This window comes from Xenopus laevis, chromosome 2L, assembly GCF_017654675.1.
Source record: "Xenopus laevis strain J_2021 chromosome 2L, Xenopus_laevis_v10.1, whole genome shotgun sequence".
In the NCBI taxonomy this organism is placed as follows: domain Eukaryota; kingdom Metazoa; phylum Chordata; class Amphibia; order Anura; family Pipidae; genus Xenopus; species Xenopus laevis.
Genome location: NC_054373.1, coordinates 13,039,303 through 13,046,586, shown reverse-complemented (window position 1 = coordinate 13,046,586; position 7,284 = coordinate 13,039,303).

Here is a 7,284-nt window from a genome sequence, read left to right as displayed (position 1 = left end):
CGTTCGATCGAAGGAATAATCCTTCGATCGTTCGATCGCAGAATTTGCGCTAAATCCTTCGACTTCGATATTCGAAGTCGAAGGATTTCAATTCCTAGTCGAATATCGAGGGTTAATTAACCCTCGATATTCGACCCTTAATGAATCAGCCCCTAAGTGACACATATTACACAATGGACAGGAGGGGAATAATCCCTGTCCCATTGAGTTTACAATCTAAATCCTATAAAGGAAGTTGTAGTTAAACTTTCAAGATTTGCTTCACCTAAACATTTGCTTGGGACACTGGAGTCCTATTGAGGACATTGCCCATTTTAGCACTTACTGCACTGGAAGGAAAATAGTGTAATATATCTAATTGGGCCTGAAGATCACCGGTCAGAGGCCACTGCACACTGAACTGTTTATCATCCAAGTAGGTGCCTTTATCTTATACCCCCACCACCCATCATTCAAGAATATAATATGAAACTGCACATAATACACATAATGATATGGAGGCTTCAGATTTTATTTAAAAGGAAGAGATATTGGGGATATTTACTATGCGCATAGTAAGTGCAAAAAATGGGCACAATTTTTCCCTGCCCATTACTGTTGGTCTCTTCACCCAGGGCCGGATTTACATAGTGGGCTCCCCTAAGCCCCACTATGCCCTTAATCAGGCCCAGAGCCAGTAATGTAATGGTGCGTGAGCTGCCAGGGAGCCCTGAGGGGGTGCGGGCCCTGGTTTAATTGCACCCCCCCTGCTCCCCAAGTAGACACTGCCCAGAGCACTGAAGATTACTCATGGAAAACGTTGAAAATCTCGTGTTTTCCCCAGTGCTTTGGAAGATGTGGATGAGGCCGGGCAGCGTGCTGCCCCTAAAATCCTGCCACCCAGGCCCGGACTGGCAATCTGTGGGTTCTGACAAATTTCAAAGGGGTTGCTGTAAGGTCACTATTTATTGGGCTGGTGGAGGATTATATGGGCCGCTGTGTACTTGGAATGCCAGGGCCTATTTTGACTCCCAGTCCAGACCTGCTGCCAACCTAAACCCAAGAGTTTGTGGCCATCCCTCAAATTTGGGCCTGTCTGCACCCCATTCTACATTCGCCCTATGAATACAATGCTGGCTGCCGGCAGTGCTGTGTTCATGAGGGGGAGGTGGTGGACGTTCCTAGGTGACTCCCTCCTGCTGCCATATGAAACTGGGGAAAAAAACATGGTAGGGGTCAATTTAGACCACAAGCGCACAAAGTTCACCATAGTCAATTGTGTTCTTTACACTTGCGTGAAGTTGTGCTCAGCGACAATCCTTCCTGCCCAGGCCAATATTTGTGGAAAAGCCACAGAGGCCTGGGCCTAGGGAGGCAGGATTTTAGGAGGCGGCATTGCACAACCAAACCCACATTAGTTCAGAAATAGTGATGGGCGAATTTGTTCGCCAGGCGCGAATTCGCGGCAAATTTGCGCGATTCGCGGCAGGCGAATAAATTCGCGAAACGCCCGCGAAAATTCGTGGAAAAAATTTGCCGGCGTCAAAATTTTTTTTAGAAAAAAACAGACGATCGCGTCAAAAACGGGCGCCAGCGTCAAAAACGGGCGCCGGCGTTGAAAAAATGGGCGCCGGCCCATTCGCTTCGCCGAATTTTTCGGCGAAGCGGAACGGCGTAAATTCGCCCATCACTATTCAGAAACACTGGGGATGTGCAGGAGATAAAATAGTTTTTAAAATTTTCTGTGCACCAATCCCTGTTGCTTCGGTCCCGATAATGAAAATTTGTGCAAATAAAAAGGAGGGGACAGGGGAGGCCAGCGTCAGCGTGCCTAGGGGCCCGCTAAGTAAATCTGGCCCTGTTCCTGCCTCCTGTTCCAATTTGTCCCTATTGGAGTTACCACCATCTCTGGATCAGGCTGTAGCTCCAGTGTCCCCTCAGCACAACATATTTGCATCACACATCACTCTCATGCCAAACAACAGAATTGACTTGGAAAACTTTCAGCACTTGCGCTTGATATATGGCAAAGTGCAATTGCATTATTTTTGGCGTATCTGCTGCAGTCGCACCACCCTTTTGCAACTGCACTAACGCTGGAGTTCCAGGAAAAAAATGCTGCATTATGGGAAAATGATGGCGGCGCTCAAAATGACACTTTGCTCACGGCTCATAAACAGTGATGGGCAAATCTGTCCTGTTTCGCTTCGCTGCTTCACTGCGAAAAGAATTGCGAAATGTCGAAAAATTTGCGAAACACATTGAAGTCAAAGGGCTTCAAGATTATTTTGACGCGCCACAATTTTGACACGAGCAACAATTTTCAAACGAGCGACACTTTTGGCCAAATGTATTAAAGTCAATGGGCGTCTGAATCATTTTGACACACGACAATTTTTATGCGCGCGACAATTTTTACACCAGCAACTCTTTTGTCCAAATGCATTAAAGTCAATAGGTGTCCGGATAATTTTGACTTGTGACAATTTTTACACCAGCGACTCTTTTGTCTAAACGCATTAAAGTCAATGGGTGAACGAATAATTTTGATGCGCAACAACTTTTATGCGCGTGACAATATTTACCCGCACAAGTCTTTTGTCCAAATGCATTAAAGTCAATGGACACGCAAATAATTTTGACAAGCGACAATTTTTTTGTTGCAGTGAATTTTCCGACTGTGAATTTTTGTGGCAATTTTGTGAAAACATTCGCTGTTGGAGAAATTCGCTGCAAATCCATGCTTGGTGATTGAATACACCTATCACTAGTCGTAAATAACCCTGGAGAATCACATTCAAAAAGTGCAGTTTTGGACACAGGAGGCAGAGAAAACTCTCCATGTGCCATAATCTTTAAATGAAAAAGCTCACAAGAACACAGGAAAGGGACAAAAGGGGGTTAGAATAGTTGGGACGTGTTATAGATTGTATAATGTTGTACTACTGCAATTGTTACACTGGTTTATATTTGGTAGTATCTTTTCTTGTGGCTCCATTTAGATTGTGGGTCTAGTTGGTGGTTGGGTGGCACCTCAAATCATCTCTGATCACAAAGGCAGGTTATGTAGTAAAGGACAGGCTAGTGATGGGGACGAATAAATTCGCCAGGTGTGAATTTGAGGCGAATTTCCGCGTTTTGCCGGCATCGAATAAATTCACGAAATTGCCACAAATATTCAAAAGAATTTTGGACGCGCGTCAGAAAAATCCCTTGCGTCAAAACAGTCAACATTATTCAGATGCCCATTAACTTTGACGCCGGCTTCAAAATTCGCTATTTGCGAATTTTTCACAGTTTTGCGAGTTTCGCAGGAAATTCATGAATTTTCCGGCAAAGTGAAACGGGACAAATTCGCCCATAACTAGGACAGGCATGTGTGTGTGTGTGTGTGTGGGGGTATAAGTGACCCCTGATGCAGCAGCTCTGGTGGTCCCTAACCATCGAGTCCAACACTGGATAAGGAGGCCCACATACTATGTGAAATCACAGTGGGGAGTTCAATGGCAGATTGCACCCTGCTTTCCACTTTATAAATGACCCCTGTTTTGTACCTATCTGTTGCTAGACTTTATACCGGTGCCATTCTGGGGCACTGGCTTTGATACAGTGTGAAACTGTTTTGAAGTTACCTTATTAATATTCTTCCGGAGGAATGTGTGTGCCAGCCAGATTCCTTCCATGAATCATTTAATGACTGGGTTACTTGGGGATTTCCAAAATGCTTGAAACTGGCATTAAAACCGGCAGTGAGTACATTGAATAATATGTCCTATGAGACATGAAGTCTTACGGTGAATACCGTTATATTGGAAGGGTGGCAGAACAAAGGTCTGTTGTGTGTCAGTGTTGCAAGGCAGGCCAGGTAAGTGCCTAGGACATCGATACACAGAAAGAGGAGGAGACCATATGTACTCATAGTTCTGAGACTGGCAGAGAATTTTCAGTTTTCATAAAATTATAAAATTATGGGTAGTGATGGGCGAATCTGTGCAGAAGAATTTTCGAAACACATTGAAATCAATGGGCGTGTTTTTTTTTAGTTATTTAGCTTTTTATGCAGCAACTCTCCAGTTTGCAATTTCAGCAATCTGGTTGCTGGGGTCCAAATTACCCTAGCAACCGTGCATTGATTTGAATAAGAGGTAAGGATATGAATAGGAGAGGCCTGAATAGAAAGACGAGTAATAAAAAGTAGCAATAACAATAAATTTGTAGCCTTACTGAGCATTTTTTTCGGTGGGGCCATTTAAAGTCCGGAAAGTGTTAGAAGAAGAAGGCAAATAAAGGAAAAAACTAAGGCCAGTTTATCCAGGACATGGGTTTTTCCATATAAGGGATCTTTCCATAATTTAGACTCCATACCAAGTCTACTTCAGACTCATTTAAACAATAAATAAACCCAATAGGATTGTTTTGCCTCTAATAAGGATTAATTGTATCTTAGTTGGGATCAAGTACAAGATGCTGTTTAATTATTACAAAGAAAAAGGAAATCATTTTGAAATTTGCAATTATTTGATTATAACGGAGTATATCGGAGATGGCATTCCAGTAATTCAGAGCTTTCTGGATAATGGATTTCTGGATAACGGATCCCATATATATATATCCGAATCCTGCTGAAAAAGGCCGAATCCTGGCCGAATCCCGAAGCGAATCCTGGATTCGGTGCATCCCATATATATATATCTATATCTATATATATATAACAATTCAAAGTGAATACAAAACCACATAAATAGCCTGTTCAGGCGGTTTTGAATACACTTTGAATTTTTTGTAAATTATCTTGGTGTTGCTGGTCTTCATTTGAAATATCTGGATCGTTTGCCGTGCACACGAGTCAAGTGATATAGTGCAGTGCTGCCTCTAAGTTATATATATATATATATATATATATATATATATATATATATATATATATATATATATATATATTTACAGTTCTGTCTCTGTAGAACAATCAGCAGGAATACATTTACGAAACATTTATCAAATACAAAGGAAGGTATATGTCCCCTTTAAGTTATCGTCCACTTTTTTCGAATAGCATTAGATGGGCACATGCTGCTGGGAATCGTAGTCCTGCCAGAAACGAGCACCTTGCTTTGGGCCTAGTATTAGCCTTTCAGTATATTATTATTATTGCAATATATTTGCAGGCTGCCCTTGCCAATCTGACATGAGCCAGTGAAGTTCTCCTCTAGGAGCCGTGTTTACCTAATTAAGAGCTTCTCAGTAGCCCCCGGTTGGTTAATTGTGTCGTTTGCCATACTTCTGACATGAAGCGCTACTGGTGCCTTCAGTATCAAGCTGGCCCTGTTAGTTGAGCCCAGTGGGCTTGCTCTCGGGGGAGGCAGGAGCAGGCTTTTGCAGTTTGTACAGCACATAGCAGAATAATTGGTCCCCGGGGATACCCACTATCCAGCTGCCAATAGGGATTGTTTTGCGTTGGAATAAAGAAGCCAAGCTGCCATGACTCTGCTGCTGTATATTAACTTGTGGCTTTTGCGCACAGTGGCTCGTGCGAAAGATTAGAGAAGCGAGTGATTCTTACAGCTGTCCTCTTAGCAGGCTTGCGAGCGGCTGCCAGTTGCAAAGTGACAGGCCTTAATGAATGCTAAGCGCTGCTAAGCTTTCTGATAGCCGCACCCATTACCAGCCCGGCGGACCAGAAAGATGCTTAAGTGGGTGAAAAAAAAAAAAAAAACAGTTCGACAACAGCGTTTCGGCAAAACCTTTCATTCTTTATGTTAGGGATTAACCGCAGATGAGTTTAGTTACTGCGCCTGCGAAACACAAACTCGCTTCATTTTTAGCCTGAAATTGCACGGCTTGAGAAAGAGAAAAATAAAAACAACCAGCACTGGAAACTGAGAACATACTGTCCTAAAGGGACATTAAACACCTACATTTATCATAAACCCTCATAAATAGGATGTTATCTATTTAAATAATAAGAAAAGCTAGGGAGGCATTTTATTGCCAATAGAGTAGCTGCAATAGTGCAAGCTAGAATGCTATATTTATTCTGTAGAATGTTTTACCATACTTGAGTAAAAAGCCCTAGAAGCTCTCTGTTAGTCTAGGATAGCAGCTGCAGTATTAGCTTGGTGTGACATCACTTTCTGCCTTTTCTCCCTGCTCAATAATAGCTCTTGTCTCAGATTACAGCAGAGAAGGGAGGGGGGGGGGAAGCGGAGCAAACTGAGCATGCTCACGCCCAGGGCAAGGAGGTGTATACTGAACACAGGAAGTCTGATACAGAAGCCTATGAGTACATAATAGAAGGGAAGAAATGCTGTGTTTCTTCTGACAGAGGACTCAGAGCAGCATTACTTTGAGGGTTTACTGGTATATTTAGGTGGACCTTTCTTTCCTTCTCCTTTAATATTACTCTTCATTTCTGTTCTATTGTTTCATGAAATGAGCAAATAGGCCCTGGGTTTGTTTAGTGTTGGGGGGGGGGGGCATTCAGGGGCAGCTTTGGATAACTGTCAGACAGTAGTTGAACAATATGTTTAGCTACATCAAGGAAACAATTAATATCTAAAATATATTTTAAATCAATATTTTTCAGTTAACTTTTAGTATGATGTACAGAGTGATATTCTGAGACAATTTGCTTTTTTTTTATTTTGGTTTTCATTTTTTATTATTTGTGTTTTTTGAGTTATTTAGCTTTTTTATTCAGCAGCTCTCCAGTTTGCAATTTCAGGTCCAAATTCCCCTAGCAACCATGCATTGATTTGAATGAGATTGGGATATCAACAGGAGAGGCCTGAATTGAAAAAGACGAGTAATTAAAAGTAGCAATAAGAATACATTTGCAGCCTTACAGAGCATTCTTAGATGGGGTCAGTGACCCCCATGTGAAAGCTGGAAAGAGTCAGAAGCAGACTACATACAATTCAAAAATTATAAGAAATAAAAACCAATTGAAAAGTTGCTTAGAATTGGCCATTATATATAATCTATGTTAATTTAAATGTTAACCACCCCTTAAGGCATACATTTTGCCATCTTTGGGTAGCAAGAGAAACTGAACCCTGTATTACTCAGCGATTGCCTTTTAGTGTGGTTACTGTATTTTTGTCACATAAATAACAGTTGGACAACCAAGTTTGGACTGGCATAACCAAGTAACAAACAATTCCAGTAGGGCCCCAGCCTAATGCATCAGCCCATCCTTATTAACATCATGGACCATGTAAAAACCTATACCATCTGGCGCTAACTAAATACATTGCAGTGATAATTGGCCCTTGGTGTCAGGTTCTCTGGTGGCCCTAGGAGAGACCC